The sequence below is a fragment of the Myzus persicae genome, unplaced genomic scaffold (genome assembly GCF_001856785.1).
Source record: "Myzus persicae strain clone G006 unplaced genomic scaffold, MPER_G0061.0, whole genome shotgun sequence".
NCBI lineage: Eukaryota > Metazoa > Arthropoda > Insecta > Hemiptera > Aphididae > Myzus > Myzus persicae.
The window spans coordinates 240,095-261,411 of NW_019101224.1; the positions used below are offsets into that span (position 1 = coordinate 240,095).

Below are 21,317 nucleotides of genomic sequence, written 5' to 3' on the forward strand. Positions count from 1 at the left end.
TATGCAAATAGTTGTATCCAGCAGGGAAATAAATGCTAGGATATTTACCAAATATGACGTAAATTATTACCTGTGCCATTGCTTATTTTATAGTATCTTCTTTTAGTTTTACATAAAGTTAATAATTTATGGATTCGAATTTTAACTTTAAGTATTACGATTCATGATAACTCAGTTCATTAAATTAATATTAAATTAAATCAGGTATATTAATGGATAATTTGATTGCTGACTAAATAAATATGTATTTAAAATATTATTTTTATCAAATGCCATTTGAATCGATTTATAGGTATACATTTAATGTTAATTTGATAAATTACAATAACAATGAACGTTATTAGTAAACGAACTTACAAAATTATGAATAGCATACACAATTGATGGTTTCATTACATCACAATAAAATAATAATATTAGGTATATATGAATATGTTTATATATAAACATAAATCGCAGAAACTCAAAAGAAATTTAAGAAAAAATGACAAATACCTAGCTTTATAATAACTGTGAAAGTGCGAAACCAATATTTTATATTCATTAGCAAATAAGATTCATATTAGGTACACCCAAATAAGTTTTTCAAAACCATATAATATTATATTATTTTTCAAATAACCTACTAGTTTTTTATCGATAAATTTATATGTTAAAAACACATTGTGTTCAATTTAGGTACGAGGTGCAGTGACATCAAATCATAATATTAAATAATTAATAATTATTGGCGTACCTATAGACAACATTATAGCAGTTCTATAATAATAATTAAAAGTCGTCATCCGCTAACGATGCATATCATTATGTTCCGGAAAGAGAGGTTGAAACTTGGAATACAACTTAAAAATTACTTCAGTATAGTTAGTAATCAGTACCTATACTACGTTTTATGTACAATATATATTATGTATTGTTTGCATATAAATCATATAATATAAACGGTGTGATTCATTTAACACCATTCATTTAGACACTTATTATTTCAGTGAACACTAACGTTTTTAATTAATTCTTTTACATTTGGTTCATGCCAAAGTGACTTCACTGCAGGCTGGTTCTTCCCTCAAGTCACTCAGGTCGACACATTATGACTAAACAAAAAACAATCACTATGCTTATTATACAATTTCGTCTATGCATAGATTTTATAAATTATAAATAGTAAAAAAAATGCATTCTAAAAAGTTTTAAGTTATGAATTTTTGGAAAACAATTACATTTTATCGTTACTATTTTTTAAGTTTTGAATGACCATATGATTTTTAATTTCATATCCCTAAGTGGGATATAATTTGGAGTATTTCGATCTGTAAAAGAATTTTTGATAAGTAATTTATTAGTTATGACTTATAAACTTATAAGTATTTAAAGTTTTGATGAACGGAGTATATTGAACCAACATTTTTCCCACCTCTGTACTACTACTACAAAACTACCACTCAACAAAACTTTAAATTCTCATAACTCATAGGTCATAAACTACTTGTCTAAAATTCAATTTGTATATACACTATACATAGTACCTACTCTAAAAACTGTTCTGCTTTGAATAAGGAATTAAAAATCCATGTTGTCATTAAAAAAGTAAAACATTATAACGATAAAGTATAAATAATATATATATTTTTAAAATGAAGCTTTTTAATGTTTTAAAATTATGATACCATCCGGGATTTTTAGCAACAAATCCTTGCCACACATACACAAGCACATGTTCAAACTAACCGGCCCCCCTACATACAACTAATGGCCCAAGTTGCGGGGGTTAAGATCAATAAAAAAAAAATTATGTAGTATAAAAAATATTTCCAAACTCGTTAATACATTTTGAAATAATGAGTACATTACACAAAGGAGATTACAAGACACAATAAGTATAAGTACCTAATATAAAAGTAATAATTTGAGTTTTCAACTACAATAAAAGCTTCAATTTTAACTTATAATATTAGGTAGATACGTATAAATTATAATTCAAAAATATAGATGGCTACATATCGAAATACAATTTGCATTATCAACGGAGGATTTTTACACTTTAGTTTCTTATACAAACTGGAAAACCTGAAAGTACCAACATAAAAAAACGTGCTGAAACATTTTTTTTATTAAATACAATGAATTATACTATTTAAAATGTATTTTATTATTTATATAATTTAATTATAATATAAATAGGTACCAAAAACATTATTATCTTCTGCAAACATAATATAAATAATTTATATTTTTATAATACTTTGAATAGAATTAGGAGTTTTGTTTCATTAATAATATTATCTCCAAGCAATAAGTGTATTATGAATAGGTACAAAAGTTATGTTAATAACGGTAGTACATTAGTACTGAGTAGGTAAAAGTTAAAAGAAAGGATACAGAAACACGAGTAAAATGAGAAAACAAGTACTCTTTAATTATTGAGTTTTTTGTTATATTAAATTTATTATTAACAAGGTCCATTTCACCATTTGCTATATTAAAACTTATTTTTTTATTTTTTACAAGTTTTAACAAAAAAACCTAATTGCAGTATTTTTTGAACACAGCAGTTATATTTTATTCACATTTTAATTATTAGATCTATCTTAAACATCCTGCCCGCGTTTAGATGAAATAATAAAATTAATAAAAAAATTAAATTGTATCTTGCGAGGTCTGTTATTATTAACATCAATAAGTTAAAATAATTATTAATAATTATTTTTTTTTTCAAAGGAAATGGGATATCTACCTGAAATTTGACATTATTAATTTCAGGAAAAATAAATGAAAAATAATACTGTCAAATAAAATCAAGTTACAATTTTAATATTAAGATTCAATACTAAATATATGAGTACTATGTATTTTTTATATATTTTCAAAATACATTTTGAGCACCTATGTAGAGCATTATATATACAAAAAATAATTTTTGTTTTAATTAGCAAACATTGTTATTTGTTAAGACGTATATCACAATGTACCTATACATCATATAATAGTGATTTAGTAAATGATAAATGCCTTAAATTTTCTAACTTTATACTTAAATATAACAGTCCAAAAGTGTTACATAAATTACAAAAATTTAATAAACTCCTATAATTAAAAAAATGATCCCAGTATTTAAAATTATATTAAAAAGTGCCAAAAGTGTAATAATAATTACCAAGTTTCTTACGTCCTACCCTAGTTAATATTATTTGGAAAATATATATTAAATTAAACCCTATAGCATAGTATATGAAAACGATATTGATTTTAATAACTTTGTACACCATTCGGCAGAAGCAGCTTCTTTTTTGTTTTAAAAAAGGTCATATATGATTTATTTATTATAATGGGGAATAACTCCGTTTAACGAATATCGTAGACTTTTAGAAAATTATGTAACATTCGTAATAGACAATAGTATTAAACTTTGATAATAAAGTCTGAAAGTCCTAAAGTAAGTAGGTATACCTAGAAAAATAAATCGTATTTAGGTACTTTTTATTTAACGTAGTAAGTTAATTATAACAGTATATACTTCAGCCACTGTATGTTCTTTATAGTAAGCTATAATAACAAGTGCTGTGAAATAAAAATTCAATCCAAATTCGTTCAACATACTGACCAGCTGTAATTTATCTACTTTACAAATTACAATATTAATTAATACTTACACTAAATATTTATATTAGGTACATTATTTTGTCGAAATATTCACTAGTATACAAAGTGCTGGTTCGATGGATTGTGGGAGTATATTATTATATTATATTAATTTTATTTTTTTACAAACTTAATATATTTTTATACAATTGTATAAGCTCTAAGGTCTTGTTAGAAATCCAAATTCTAAGGGGATTGCAAATGTCAATTATTTCAACCAAAATTTACCAATCTTTTGTTAATATTGAATACCGATGGACCTGATTACGCTATAAGACTTCTGAAAACTGATTTTAATTCGTTAATATGTCTACTTGAGAGTACGCTGCACATACATATTTTTTTGTCTCCATCTTACAAGTGCGAAATTTAGGCTCAGTAGATCAAAAGAAACTAAACGTGATCTGTTGGACTGAGACAACAAAATATGTCAGTGTAGCGTCCTCTTAAAATTACTCCTTTTTAAAAAATTTTGTTCCTAAACTTCTATTGATTTTTTTCGAATGTATAAAATGTAGGTACCTATATAGAATTTTTAAATGTTGGTTATTTGAAATTTAAATGAAATATCTTAAAATGTGGCTTGTATTAACTAATCAAAGCCAAATGCCAATTGTAATTTTATATAATATACACAAAATTAGTACCTACTTATTAGTTATTGATTTCACTATCACGTCAAAAATAAAATTATGAAAACAAAATAATGTCATTGCACAACTCTGTTATAGGTTATAGCTATATTTTGTACCGTCATTGATGGTTACAACGTTCTAAGCACCTACATAGTATTCCTAATATTTTTTTAAATTATGAAAATAAAATATTTATAACAAGCCAATAATAATGTGTACAGGTATATACTGTTTTGATTTTTGTCGATAATTACGCGTTTCCTATAGGAAAACAGCATCGCCACTTATATAGGTTGCAGTTTGCGTAGGTACTATTGCGACCTGAATATTATTATGATTATTTAAAGACACAGTGATCCATCATGGTGAGACCCCATCGCTTGCCACTGCTTACATACTTTCATTCGTACTTACAATATAAGTTATAAGTATTAAGTTTATAACCACGGATAAAAATAACTTTAGATTAAACTCTTTCCACCCATTCTAAAAAAAATAAAAGTTGTATGGGTACTTGCATAAGCATAGAGTAAATATTATTAGAAATAATACTGGATACGTGACATTGAGTTATAAAAAAGTGGCGAACCGATTGTAATTGTTATCATACATGAGGGCATGGGCCATATTTTTGGGTGACTAAGTCCTTAACTCCATAAGCGTGAGCAGGATATTATTGATTCTGGTACATCACACAGTTCTAACAGCCCAACAGAACAATAAGCACCAAGCAGTAAATATATATACCTATACTTCTCTCAGTATGGCATATATATTATGTAAGACGAGTAAAATGAGTGCAATGTTAAATTTATGTACCTTTATTCGATTATAATATGTAAGTCATATAGAGTAAGGTATCGTTTATTCGTTTAGTATTAACTTAGGTATAAAGTTATATAAGAACGGGTTAAGGGCATCCAATGGGCAATGCATATATGGTTGTGTGTTATGTTCATATGTGTTCGTTGATCGTTGAACATGTGCATGCTGATAAGTTCATCACTAGTATACAACTCAGACTTTGGTATCTTTGACTTCTCGTAATTCGTATTAATTTAAAATTTTATAATCATTTCATTCCATCAATATTGAACATACTTTATACCTTTATACTGTTTTAAATTAAATAATATTAAATTTTTAATCATAAGTACCTTCTTACAAATTACGATGTAAGTTTTCAAAATTGTTAAATAAATACTCACAAACCCACTGAATCTAAAATAAATCGAGAGATGCAGCAAAAACACCATTCGCTGTATCCGTGTGCGCGTCTATGCCCACGTGCTTAAATACTAAATAGTATATACTACCACCGCGGCACCGGCCCCGTGTTATATTGGGTTAGATCCACCCTTGGTGGCCTGGTGATGCAGATATAAACACTGGGGCATTAAAACTCTGAATGACGTTGATAGTGTCTTTGTAAGCACTTAGTAAGCAGTAAGCAATTTTCGTATATCTGAAGGACTATTTTTAAATCGACCTGCATCTGAATCTCATCGTATTGTACCGAGAATGAAAAGTAAAGTTTGTTTTAGATTGAAAATTTAAAAAAAAATGTTAGCTCATGCAGAATGTTTGTTCTCAAAAAAAATTAGGTATACATTAGGTATAATACTATATATAGATACTAACTAGTAACTATATGATACCATGTTATATGATACTTATGTTCATAACATAAAGTTTAAATAAAGTTATATAATATAAATTTAAACTAAGTCTTTATATTATGGAAACATTTTAATGTTATTTAATTTTAACGGAAAGTCGAGTCCTTCAGTGGTCAATGAAATAATATTCTTTTGCCTCGAGTCTCGACCATAGGTCTATAAGTCTATAACTTTACAGATCTATGCCCTATGGTCTCGACAAAATAATATTATTTGATTGTGCGGTGTCTATATTGAAGGGGTGCGTTCTGCGACAGATGGTCGGCCGCCGTCTGTTGGCGGCACTGTAGCTCTGTTATCACATCTCCATGCTAACGTCCGCTGGTAGAGTCCACCAGGTGCCGCCGCCGCAGTAATGTTTTCGTTTGGCAGTGGCGATCCCCGTACGTGAGTGCGCGCGCGTGTGTTTGTGATTGTGTGTGTGTGTGAGTGTGTATATACTCTATATCCCTTATGTCCCTTCCGCTCTTTATCGTAAACAAAATTATCGGTTTTTTTCCGCTGTCCCCGAAATTGTACCAGGAACCGAAACAGAGAACCACAATTATCGTACACCGTTTGATCATCGGCCGGCCACCCGTGTGCCCCGCGTATTTGGATTATTGTGTGACAAGCACAGAAGGCTGAGTGCCGGTAACATTTCGAACGATACACGAAATTGGAGCTCCGTGTCGAAGGGACCGCCGAGGTAAGAGTTACTCCTTTTTTGTACTCACCCCGCCAACCCCATCTCCACCCGGCACCCACACCCTGTCGTCATTCGTAGGGGCGGCGGTGCGAAAAAAACCCTTGACTAAACGGTCGACTTGCCGAGGTCGCTATTGATTTTCGCCACTAGGCATTCTGACTTGAATTTTTCCCTTTTTCTTCTCTCGTGATCTAATCTAGCACTCGTCAAATTTTCCGGCAACCTCCCGAAAAACCGATCGGTTGGGCATCTGGCGAGGATGATAAGACGCGATTTGGATAGTTAGCAGTGACTGACTAACCGTATCAACATTTTTGACACACACCATACGTTAACTGTTGTACAATTTTAGAAATACTTTTGATTGTATCGCATTTTGTCACTTTTGTCATTTGTTTTTTTGACCTTTTCAAGAATTTAGAAAAACTAGTTTTAAACTCAAATTCACATTTATTGCTTTAGAAATGTATGGAGTTGTATTGTCTAAGTTAATATCTGGACTAGGCGCTAAAAATGATTTTGATTGAATATCTTATATTATATTTACTTTGTTTGAGTTCTTTTAATTTGAATTCCAATAGGTTGTTTCTGCATTCATAAGTATTATATTGTATTATGTATTCAATCATATCTTAAGAAGTTGATTTAGTAAATATTGTGTGATAGGTAGGTACAATACATTATAGTTATTTAATATTTAATAAAAATCATATAATATAGTTGAGGCAAATAGAACTTTAAGTGTACCTATACCTACCTAACACTCAATATTTTTTTTGATAGTAGAATATATTTAGCCCTTAGTTAACTTGTATAGGTAGATTAAAATAAATAGTATATTTTCAGAGTTTTTTCATCAAGGCTATATCCTTTACTATCATAAGATAGGAAACAATAACAGAGTAAGCAGAGATCTAATAATTAAAAATACCAGTCAGCTATAGAGTATGTAAGGATGTATGTTTGATATAAGAACTATAATGACATTTCAAATTTCATGTCTCGTTTCTTGTGTACATCAAATTTGTTTTAAAAGTTGATTGTAGAAGGCATTTAACAACTGATATAAGTATATTATGGTCATCATTAATCAGTATTTTATAATTAAACAAATGTTTTGTGGGGGTTACTATAATATCAGTTAAAAATATGTTTGGGTTCACTTTTCATAATATAATCATTCACTTACCTATGTAGTTGATCACAAAAAACTACAACTTTGTAGTCTTTTGTAGTAATTTAAATTTTTGGTTGTATTTCTAAACTGACTAATATGTGTTTATTGCCATTTTAAGCATTTTATAAAATACCTACCTACGAGCCTACCTAGTTATTAAGTACATATCATGGTGATAAATTAAATTTAACGGGTTTACATGTAGTGGTATGTTTATGGTAGATGTTAGGGTAGCAGATGAGTCTAGTTGCCCTCCCCCATGGTCCATTAGTCTAATTCCTATAAATTAATAATTAAGATTATTATTTAATACTTTTGACCTAAAAGTTGTGGCTCATTAGATATTGTAAACGAATGTATTGGTTGATAGGTATATAAGAAATAACTACTTTATTCTTTGTATTTATAAGTCAACATAGTGTAGTGTGTAACTTCATCTTATATTATCACCAATTAAACCAACATGATGTGATATCACTAGCAACCTGTGTAACTAATATAAGTGTTTTTATAAATATTATGTAATCTGGGGTGGACTGGGATCCATTCGGCTCATTATAAATAACAAAAAATCGGCCCTATACTATTACAACCTATATTTTTAGAACTTAATTTTTGACTTTTGGTTTCTCACCAATTACCATAATAAACATGGGATAAATGTTTTTAAAATTTAAGTATTTGTGAGGTTCCTAATATTAGTTGTTTCTTATTTACCTATATTGTACCTAACTTCAATCATAAATCATGGATAAAATCTAAAGTATAAATGTGGTGTATAGATTTATCATTTTCACTTAGGTAAATATTATGTAAATATTACCTAACCTAACCTAATAATTTAAGGAATAATTAATCACCTTAGTAGGTAACTCATGGTAGACTTATTTACAACTATTTATTTGGTTGTATTTGAAGCGACAAAAGAAATTATTACTTCTACTAGAGCTATTACTTGAAGATAAAGATGTTATCAACGTATCAAAATCATAAATAGAACAACATATTTTGAATTAACATTAGGTATGTTTAATCAAAAAATGTGTATCACGTATAAGTGTTCATTAAAAATTTACAATATTATAATAAATATTACTCAAAACTGATAAAAATGCAAAATAAAAGTTAAGTTTTTTATTATTTTTTGATATATGAAACAGATTTTTTACTTGAAAAGCATTGCTGGAAACTTCCCAAAAAATAATGCATTTTACATAAAAATACTATAGCTATAAATATTTAATGTTTAGTTGAGCAGAGTGGATCCTGTTGGTCTACTACTAAGGTATTCTCTATGGTATTATAAATTGAAGAGGTCCTGAAAAATTCAACAATAATAATATTATACCAGGTGGATTATTTTGTACCAGCCCCCAGGTGACATAATATGACATCAGACTACTGTGTAATTGCACTGAGGCAAAGTGGCCCAGACCGCCCCTGTATGTATTTAATATTGTTCTTAAAAATGTTGGATTTCTCCTAAATAAAATCTTAGACCTGTTACTGTTAATATGCAACATAACCTATTTAGTTTAAGTATAAATAGGTACATAATTTATTTTAATATCAATTATATTTTTTTTTCAGATGTCTTAAATTACTTTGACACTGTTTCAGTGTGGTACACTTATTTACAAAACAATTCTTCATTTGGTAAGCATGAGCTGTGGTTTATACTATAAACATAACACATTAAATATAATAAGTAATAACATATATTATTTAATTGAATTAAGGACCCACGATAGCATGATAGCAAACCATACAAATTGAGCATATATTTTTATGTTAATGAATGAGATAAGAAAATAGTACCTATATCACTGGTATATTTAAAAATAATGCAAAATAAGTGTTTAATTTGATGACATGTAATAATCTAATGTAAATGAATTTTTAATAGTTATAATTAGTTATTTGTAGTACTTTCTTGTTAGTACTGATCGATGTACCTATATAATTGTTTTAATTGTACCTACTAAACAGTATTAGCATTAAGTGTTAAATGTATCTTGTAAGTTGTAGTGATGTTAAAGATTTTAATAATTTATTCCCAAGGTTTAGATGCCACCGATGTACAATTGGTTCTCACATAGTGGTTCCATTGTTGATCTTCATTTGTATCTGAAACAATATTGTCAAGTTATTAGTTAGTAAAATTAATTACATCTGTTGAGCTTACATTATAATAAATAATAATATAATCATTCGAATGCTAGGTATTGATATTATTTATGGTGGGAGGGGGGTGGGAGGAGAACATATTTATAATATCAGGATTCAGAGTTCAGAGTTTGGCTGGCCACACGCTGTGTAGTATTATATATTTTAAATATTTTGTTGATGAGTGCTAGATATTATCTAAAACTTTGTGTAAGTTTTGAAAATAAACCAACAGAGCGCAGCACACATTGCACATTTACTAGGATGTATTATTATGTGAAAATAAAAATATATATCCTGTTTCAAAAGAGAATATATCTGATTTACGTAAGAAAACTGCTTTTGCCCGTGACCACCTGGTATCTTATCTTTTGAAACAGGGTATAACAAAGAATTCAACTGTCTGAATTCTTGGGAATTTTATTAATGTACAAATTTATTATTAAATGTATTTAAATGTTTAGTCAATCAGTTTCTAAATTTTTAGAATTTTAGTCTGCATCCATTAAAAATGAAAATGTGTCTTATTAAAAAACGCTTTTGTACATTATTTGATTAAGTTTTTATAGATTTTAAAACGCTTACATTAACTAAAATATTTTAAATGATTATTAGTTTAAACACAATCAACATTAAAAAAAATTCTACCACATTGGTACTTAATTAATGAAATTAAGTAATTCTTATGTACCACCTTGTATTGAAAACCTAAAGAAACAAATGTAATAAATAATATATAATATTTATTTAGGTATAATGTACATAATATTTTGTTAAATGTTGTCTCTGATGATGTGGGATAACATGGCTTTAGATATTGTATTTACCTAGGTAACTATAATTTGGTAATTATGTGGTGGTTATAATTAAAGTCGTGGCATTTTTACGGGCAACAAAGTGCACAATATCAGCTAGTATTAAATAAGCCTTTAAAATTAACTTACTTTTTTGCCATATTATGTTTTTTAAAGTTATATCAACATCTAAAAAAATACTTAATTGAATCTTTTTCTCTGATTTTTACTATTATTGAATAGTTTATTTCAAAGTCTTCATCTATTGTTATTTCATTTCAGGTTGGTATAACTATTTTCTTCTAAACCTTTATATTTGTTCATACTCATGGATTCATTGGAAAAAAGACAACTGTAAACCAGCTTCCTCCCCTTTTGGAATTGAGTTAGGAATGCAGCTAGTAAACGAAGATAATAATAAATAATGGTTACTTACACTTTACAATTTTTTAAATTTTTATTTCGCTCACAGCAAATTTTATTTATTATATTATAGTGGGCGAGTCCTAGAAGGCAAGAAAGTCGAAAAGTTAACGCCTTGTCCACCTGCGTACGAGTTCACGTGTATAATACGGTTTTACGTATCTATCCAATAGTTAACATCCCCATTGAGACAGTTTTGATAGTCTGATGTTAAGTTAGTAACTATATACATGGGATCGCCAAAAAAAAAAGGCTTCACAAAAATAAATTGGACTTAAAAAAATGATTGTAACGTAAAACTATCATAACGTCACTAAACATCAATGTAGTTAAGACCAGGTTTCAATATATATTTCAAACTGTGGTATAATAAAATTATGATTATTATAAAATTAGAGTACCTATGATTACGTCAATACGTTAAAAAAATACATGTTTAAATTATTATATTGATTTATATTTTCCAGTCTTAGATATATAAAAGAATACCCCTACCGCCTTGAAACATCAAAACCATAACCATTGTACTTAAATCGTGGGTGCTTGTCAGTTGTCCGTCTTCCTAATACTTTAATCTCGCACAATTCTTAGGATGCTCTGGTATTAAACATTTTAACTTCAGGCGTTAAATTATAAATCCTTATATTTCACTCACTATAATTTCATTAATACCGTTTTACTGACACAGTTCACATGCCTTTATAATATTACAGTTGCAGGGTACATTATGTTTTCAATTATAGTAAGTTCCAATATTTATAAGACAATAAAACCGTCGATTTGAGCCTTGAAAATGTTTATATAAATAACATAATGTACAACATTGTTTGCGGACATCACGTTTACTATCTCCGACAAGATATTTGCCGCCGCCATCGTTAAGATACGAGTCCTGGTCATTATTGATGTTTTGGACTTTCGTCGTGGTCACTGACGTTGTATATACTGATGCAACCATCGTGTTACGGTGTCGGTATTACATACCCACACACAACGTAATAGCCTTTATCTGGAGGGGGGACCAGTTGAAGTTCGTGCACCTAACTTTGAGCTTTATCGCTTGCTCGAACCTTACCTACCGTTTATACAAGCGGTAGACCGCCTCTGCTCGAGAGATAACTTTTGGGGTCACTTTTCCAAGATAATTCGGCGTTGTAATTCAACGTCGTCGTCGACGTCTGTCCGTCCGTCCCTGCATCAGTTCCCGCCGCGGTCAGTTCGGTAGCTCGTTACACTTTCACCCCGTAGGACTCCACAACCATCGCCTATATATGGTTATATAATGACGACCCTCAAATAGCACATTCAGTTACTGTTTTTGAAAAAACTTCAAAGTGCAAACTTCGGTGCAGTATAGACGCTTGGCCGAACCCATAGTTTTTCATCATTGCCGGCTTTGCTCGGATCCATATATATTATAATCATTATAATAATCATTATTATAATCCATGTATATATATTATAAATTATAATTTATTACAATTTATTATTATAAAATATTAGCCATAATAACACTGAGTTTGCAGATGCGTGTATAAAATTCTTCATTTTCGACTCTTAAAGTCTTAAGCAACAACATTTGGTTTAGTTCTGGTCCTATGTATTCGTCACAATTCAACTACGGGGTGCAACCCAATTTCGGGTCACTTGAAATCACACATTTTATCTTCAGAATTAGTCTATGATGTATTTTCCATGATTAAAAATGTACCTACTATATTATGAAATAGAATATAGTTTTACGCTCCAATTGATCAGTCAAAAATCTTGGCTTGAATTTTTGAACCCGCGCGCGGCATGGCTGGATATTTTTTGGGTAATTTTTGTGAGCCTGATGAGGTTATAAATTATAATGATGTCCTCATAATAATATTGCAAAAAAAAAACTAGTCACAAAATGGTTCTCGAGATCAATGCTGGGTGGTTAAACCTTTAAAGTGCTAAGTATATTAACCCCACTGGCATTGACCACTAGGTATTTTTTATTTTAATTTTTTTATTAAGAGCTGTGTGTACTGTGTAGTGACAGCTGGGTATTATTCCTTAATGATACGAAGATATTATATGTACGGGTCGATATTTGTTTTTCTTATCGATTGACTCATTTATTTTCTATTTGATGTCATTTGTGTCCCCTATCACGTGAATCATCGTCGTCGCATCGTATATTAAGTACCTAGTCTGCACTGCAAATGCGTCATATGTACTATTAAATGTATACGTATACGTTTCACTAAATTGCGAAAATCTCTACAATTTCGTCATGCGGATATGCTGCAGTAGTCCATTGGGAATCAGCTCGGCAAGAGTGTGCTTGCATAGGCAGGTAGTACCTATACTACCTACACGGGACAATAATAGTAGCAAGGAACGTATTTGTAATATATTGTTTCGTAATGTTTGTATAATCGATTTCATTCCTCTGCTTGCATAATGTATGTGCAGTCATAATCCCCACGCTCTCGCCTGTCGTTTTTTTCCGATTTGGATCGGAATTTTATGTCGGTTTTATTTGGTCCGCCAACAGAGGTCGATATTATTAACTGGTAAAAAAAAAATACCGTACTCATATTATACCTATACACATGCGTACATGACGGTTAGGTGGCATTGCTGGACATAGGTTTAATTGTCCGGCGGACATGCAGTGGTTTAAGTTCACCTGGTCCCCATGGGATATGTAACTTGATTACATTGTGTATCAGGTTGCGTGCGGTCTGGTCGTACACTGAACTTTGAAACGTTCGTGTATATATTTTGGATAAAATTGAAAAAGAGAATATGAATTATAACTATGCTATTATTGGTCGATTTATTTTTAGCTTCATCGAACATATTGTTAATATTTTAACCATACTTTTTTTTTATTACACTTTCTTGAATATTCATCGAGTGGCATACTTTGGATTTTATATAATAATGGGTAGATAAAGTCTGCTAGATAATATATATATATTAGGTACTAACTTTCTGAAACAAAACATAAAACTAGTTTTAACTCGATATATTTTATATCGCCAACGTTTTACTTAATGTTACGTGATATTCATGGAAATTCATAGGATTTGGCACTTACTGAATTATTTTATTTAAAAGATTTCTGATGGACAGTGACGGAAAATAAAAACGAATCTGCTTTAGTGCTATTTATCCATTGTATATATATATATATATATATAAGGAGTTTGTTGATAAAGAAGTAATTCACGAGACTAATGAAATTATCTCTAGAATATAATACTAAAGTTAGTTTAAAAAAAGTAAACTTTTTCTAAGTTGAATACTTTTTTGTGACAGACGGATTTTGAATTAACTTTTTTTTGTTATGTATGAAATGTCATAATTTAATCTCTGACGAAAACCTACTTGCTTGTTTATGCCAATTTAAATTCGTTTTCAACTGTATTAATAAAAATAATATATTCTTTGTTATAAGATGAATACTTTTCTTTTCCGTTACAAATGAAAGCTTTATGAATAAAATAATAGTTGAGGTTCACGTAATTTTATTTATGTACAGAGGATTAAATAATAACATAATTTAAATGTTTTTAGTGGGTTATATTGTTTTGTTTGTAAATATGTTTTTGTTGCTTTCCACACACTGGAAGTTAAAATGTATGTAGGGATACATAGCAGTTTTGAATTTTTTTATAGTTTATGTATAAATTTTATATTATCGGTTCGATATTTTTCATGTATTATTAATGATTCATTATACACATCATTTAACATGTCAACATGATATTGACGATCTTAAATAATTAACCTTGACATCTGTAGGTATAGTTAATAGATAATATATTATAATAATTATGACAATATTTGTGGTGATAATTTATTGCTGAATAGGTTGGCCGCAGCTCTCATCTTGGTTCTCTGGGTTTTCATATACATATATACAAGTCAGTTGAGAAATTTGTCAACACTTGTAAATATAATGTAAATATCTGCAGTACTGCATCAGTTAGTACGTATATATAATATATTATATGCAGTGTAGGTATCATGATATTCCAATATTCGCGAGTGATATTACCCGAGAGAGTAATCGAACGAAAGGGAAAAGAGTAGATGAAGCAACCGTTGAGTTCCCGATAAAAGTTTTATCGTTTTGAATATTTTCTTCGTCGACGAAGCCTGCAAAAGAGGGGATTTCCTCAGAAAACAGTAGTATTCAGTGAAAGTGGGGTGTGCGATCTTCTGGGAATATGAAAATTTGCGTCGCGCCGGGCATATTAAACGGACCGTGAAGTATGTGTATATACACCATCGAGTCGTACAGCGAAGACATCTTCGTCGTCATACTGACGGTGTGCTACGACAACGCGGCCTCGTTGATTGCGATGCGGATAAAATACGATGGCCTCGCCGAGAAGGGATGGATTTGCGTTAGGTAGCCTAAAGCGGTAGCGGGTATTATTCGGGCTTCGTATTATTTTTAATTTTTCCTCCTCCGCCGATAGGGCGAAATATTATTACTATTATTATTATTATTATATTCGTCGGGCGTACCGTCCGTCCCCGTGGGGGCCAAATCACCTAACGCGCCACCGCCACCACCGCCTAACTACGCTCGCTTTTACCTCGCGACGAATACGAATGAGCGTTTTAAAAACAAAAACGTTTAAACACGAACCACCACCGACACCGCACACGCGGAGCGCTTAATTATCATTATCGCCGCCGCGGGTGGTGTTGTGTTTGTGTGTACGCTTTCGGGTGTTTTTCGTATGCGTAACGTGTTGTGTGTGTCTAAGGGGAAACTGACATTGATAGGATAGAGAGAGAGAGAGAGAGGGAGAGAGGGAGGAGATATCAGGAAAGAACCCCACTGTTTTGAGGGTGGGTTGGTGAGTGGGTGGCTGGGTGGAACTACAGATACACACGCTCACACCACGCTTACGGATATATAGGGCGAGGACGTGCGCACTTGTAATTCTGGTCGGAAGCGAAATATTATTATTCGTTGGAACGGTTTTTGTTAGCTCAGAATCATGGTGGAGGGAGAAGGTATTATTATTATTATTTTTTTGTTTTCCTCGAAAGGCGTGGTGTTAAGATACCGGGGATGGTGAGAGAGGGAGCTGGTCCGCCGCAGGTGGAAGGAAAATGTTGCGGCGTGGTGCGTGGTAACGTGCTTTCCAATTATCCTTGGCGGATCGCTCTAGGGACAGCAGCCGCCACCGCCGCCGTATTAACGTCGACAAATATTGCAGGACCAGGATCGACAGACAAACGTCGGCCGCTGTCGGTATTCGTAGCGTTATGGGTCCGTCAAAAGCGTGTATATATGTATGATGTGTATTGTGTATATAGCCGCGTGTTTACCTTATGTCCCCTGCTGCTGCGCTGCTGCGCTGTTGCACCCACCTCTGACAGTCGCGCAATAATAATCAAACGCTCGGACTACTTGGCTATTAATGTTATTATTATTATTATTATTATTATTATTATTATTGTTATTGATTATAAATAGTCACAAGCACACATACTGGAACATTTATTATATATTAGGTTAGTCGGTGAAACACGTATTATAAGTCTTAGGTAACATCTTTTACGTTATATTATTATTATCTAGGCGTTATTTGTGATTGTAGCGATATCACTAAAATTAAAAAAATTGCCAAAAAAAAGTGTTTGTCTATAATTATAATAAAACCGTATTCATGTGTCATTACTGAATTGTTCTGATGTATTACTATTATTAAGAATTTTAAAGACAAACAGCATAGGTCGTAATAGAATTTTTTATCGCCCGATTAAATGTAATACAAATTAAAAAATGTATTCAAATTAATTATGACCATCGGATATACTATTGGTAAAAATTCTAAGTCTCAGATTTGACTTGAGTCTAAAGATGTGTAAAAGATTGTGGTGTCATTAATGTCACCATTTTTTTCATTGTATTTTGAATTATAACAAAATTGACAGATTAGACTATGTCAACAGCTTGGCGAACAGCAACACGTATTAAAGGAAATGGCTGGATTAGGTTAAATTAGCCTCATCTACGTATCTAACCCAATAAAATACATTTTTAGCATCTAAAACTAAAATTTATAAGTAAAAATAAAATGTTTGTAATCAACTAATACCTCGTTACACATTACATGAAAAATAGGTAAGTAATTTTCTTTGTTTTTCTATGAAACATAAACTAAAACGACCTAAAAAATCAAACATTTTTAATGATTAAAAATTATATTTTTTTATTAAAATACCATAGGACATAGATTGTATTATTTTGGAAAAAAATGCAAATGTCTTCAATTTCATAGTCCTAATTATTATTTATGGCGCTCATATACATATATAAAACAATGTAAACATTGTTCCGTTTCTTTTTCACTGCGAAATAATAATGTATACTACAAATTACGGCGGGAATCATGTTGTGCTCGCGCGTTCATTGTTGTCAGAAGAAATGAGAAAAAAATGTTTTTTTTTTATTAACAGATGCAGATGATTTGAAAATGTAACCTCAAGTTTGCTATTATTGGATTCACCGTTATACGGATTATTTTACTGCGTTGTTCTCTTTCATAATAATATTTGAGATATATAATACACACGCGGGGGCTCATGTGCACGATTTTGTTTCTGCGTCGTTTGTTTGCATTCGTTTTCAAATAAATATAACCATTTTAAATATAACCATATACGCGCTTATAATGATAAAAAGAATGTTTTGGTATAATAATAACAAATGTTAAACTAGAGTATTGTTGTACGATGTAGGTAATTTTTAACGTGAGACACTCGTTTTCCGTAATCTTTGTAGTATAGGTTAACAAAAAATTACCCCGTGCATACATAATATACAATAATATGTATTGCGGGACATAATGGTTGTATAAATTAACTCGGGATAGACCAATGCAATATTGTGGTTGGTGTTCCCATCAGCTTCACTGTAATTCATAATAATGTCTAAAAAATAGTGACTAAAAATATGTTGAATATTACTATGCAAATAAATGTAATCAGTCATATTTAATATGCTTCTTTGTTTTAATTTTCTCTCTTGGATTGGTAGTTTTTGCTTTTGTTATTATATACCTAAATTAAATGTATCATGAATGCTTTACTTTTTATTAGGCGTGAGTACTTTTCTTAGAACGACAAATTATTTAAATTATCATAAATTATATACTTGAATCAAGGAATTTACATTTTTAAATTATGTTGTTATATATATATATATAGGTAGATAGATAAATTTATATGCATCTATACAATTCGACACTTGAAAAAAATATAATACCTTTTTTTAGCTCACCTTTAAATATATATACATATGCGAATTTAGATCTTAAATATTAATTATAGTATTAATTAGCCGAATAAGTAGGTTAGTAAATTATTTTATTTTTTGTTATATTTATAGTTTTAAGTTGATTTTGTGAAAAATTATATTCACAACATTCAGATTACAGAACGTGAGTGTTAGCACTTCTCTCGCTTCGCTCACATTAGCGCAAAATAGTTGTGTGTGGGGTATTCAATTTGATAAAAATTAAAAAAAACAAAGCTGAGCTGAATTTGATCAAAGCATTGCAATTCTTTTTTTTCTTCAAATATTCGATGGTTGTCATTATTATTTATTTATTTTTCCTCATGCTTTGAGAAACTATTGAGAAAATCGAAAAACTACCTCTTCAAAGTACCGTCTATATACTCGATTTCCGATCTATAGAAGTGCCACATGAAACTTTCTGAAAGTGTTCATAGAAAAGATAACAGTAAAAAAACACATTTTAAAACCAATACATTACTCGCTTTATTAAGTACCCAAAATGTTTTTCCAAAAGAGTATTCAATTGTATTACTTCCCACTTTTCACGAACCTATTAAATTATTTTATGAATTTGATGTTATATGTAATTTATACTGACACAATTTAAAGACTCATTTTTATTTATGTGTAATTATCTACAAATGAATTTGTGTACCTATTCAAATTTAAATTGGTTATTATTAACATATAGTCAAACAAATTGATTAAAAAAAACATAATATACAAAAGAAATCAACACAATTACATCATATTATATTGTTTAAATTATAAGTTTAAACTATAATGATTTATTTTAATAATTATGATTATATTTTTAATTAATTAAATATATGTTAGGTATATTATATTATAATTTATAATATTATATATTTTATACATAGCGAATAGAGATATATGGTAGGTTAGGTTACCTAAAATAATGTTTTTTTTTTATTAAAATCATTTTTTATAATATAAATAAATTTACAATCTGTAATAAAATAAAACAATTATTAAATGTGAGATTTTTTTACAAGGTTTGGAGGCTTGACTGAAGGGTGCGTCCATTGACACTACTTCAAACTGGTTTTTTTTTTTTTTGTAATTATTTAGCGAAGTAAATAATGTTAAGTTTAATTTATTATTTTAATATAAATTTAGTTTCACTAGCCAAAAACATTTAAAAATAAGTGTTGTTAATTTTAATTTTTATGTTTTTCTATTTGAAATTACTTTTACGTTTCCAGAGTTATTTAAATGTTTAAGAGGCCCTAGTTATTTAATTATTTTTGGAAAAATACTGAAAATACAACAAATATTCGAAAATCCGAAACATATCCAAGAATTACGAGCACATATCACTAAGTTTACTTCTCTATACAATATATTTTAGTCAACGAGAGTTAACTTAGCACAGTTCATAAGAAATAGAAAAATAAAAATTAATAATAGGAATTATTATAAAAAAGTCCTTTACTTCAAAGATTTCATGCATACACACACACGAAGATAGATGATGTATACAAAGTAGATACACTGATAATGTCTACACTTTTGTGCACAGTAGTATTGAATTATAACGACCGCATACAGCTTAGAGCTTAGATTTTTGACAATGTATTTAAATACTTGTAGACTGCGTTATTTAAATATTTTAGACTTAAGTCCGTGTGTCATAAATAATAAATATATATGTAGTTGGGTGGTATATATTGCACGTATAAATAAAAGTGTTTTAATTGAAACTAAAAACTAATCATTAATCAAGTGTACATCCGTAAGAAGTATTGAAATTGCTTTCATTTCGTTGACCATTTTTTGAAACGTCTCCGGAGGCCCGTTCCGATCTTATACTTCCTGCTAACGCTTGCCGGAGGATAATTTATCAGAAGGACTAATTCCACCGGCGGGATTATAAATCCTAAGCTCGCCGCCGGATATTACCTCTTTACTTTACGGCGTAATATCCGCTTTTAACGAAAACCCAGTCTTTATCGATTTTAGAATTAACAGTGAAAATACTTGTTTTATTCTTCTTATTATTTAGTAAGAAATAAAATCATCAATAAATCAACCAATTTCTAATACACTATTATAGTGTTATAAAAATGTCAAAAATTTCATTTAGTATTATGAATATATTCTCTGAATGTCCATGAGCGTATGTATAATAATGATAAACCTATGTATGGGATATTATGGACTATGGTGGCTCTTAAATTATAGCATAGGTATATAGTATATGGATTTAAAAAAAAACTTTAACAATTTTTTACATATCATTTACAACATTTAAAATTTAAATCTATTCTATGATTTATAATTTTTATTAGTAAAATGTAATATATTTAGTTTTCTTATTGTGTAAAATATTATGTTAAGTAAAACATATGCAGTGAGAGAACTAAGTATCTTATTCAATGTTACTGCTGTATGTGTATTTAATATTTTTTAGGAATGGTAAGATTTATTAAAAAACTGTAAGATACATTTTAGTTAGGAAATTTATTTTGTTCTGTTGATTGTGTTTTCCTATTTTTATTAGTATTTCGTATACATTAAAAAACAAAAACTACCCCTTTAAAAATTTAAAAATTCTTGAAGGCGTAACACACCCTTACGATTATACTTTTGTGACTAAATTGTACACATATTTTTTTACTGTTTTGAATATTATTGAGGGGTAGCAATGTTAGCATTTCAATTTATATTTAAGGACCAACTTATTATGATGTGGTTTGTGTTAGGTATATTTGTATTATAAATAAAATAAATATAGCAACAAAATATAAAATAATGAGCTAGTCTTGTGAAAAATACTTGAATACCCA

The 21,317-nt window shown here is 29.7% G+C and overlaps 1 protein-coding gene across 7 annotated transcripts in view; it reads left to right on the forward strand.

Moving 5' to 3' along the window:
• The first annotated feature begins 6,309 nt into the window (after window positions 1-6,309).
• LOC111028271 (tyrosine-protein phosphatase Lar) overlaps window positions 6,310-21,317 on the forward strand; it is a 153,394-nt gene continuing 138,386 nt past the window's right edge. For 5 of the 7 annotated variants that reach the window (XM_022306852.1, XM_022306853.1, XM_022306854.1 and 2 more), the window contains exons 1-2: window positions 6,310-6,641; window positions 9,409-9,474. The gene's annotated coding sequence lies outside the window, so the exon portion shown is untranslated. The remainder of the gene's footprint in view (window positions 6,642-9,408; window positions 9,475-21,317) is intronic. The other 2 variants (XM_022306858.1, XM_022306856.1) reach the window with 1 other exon arrangement.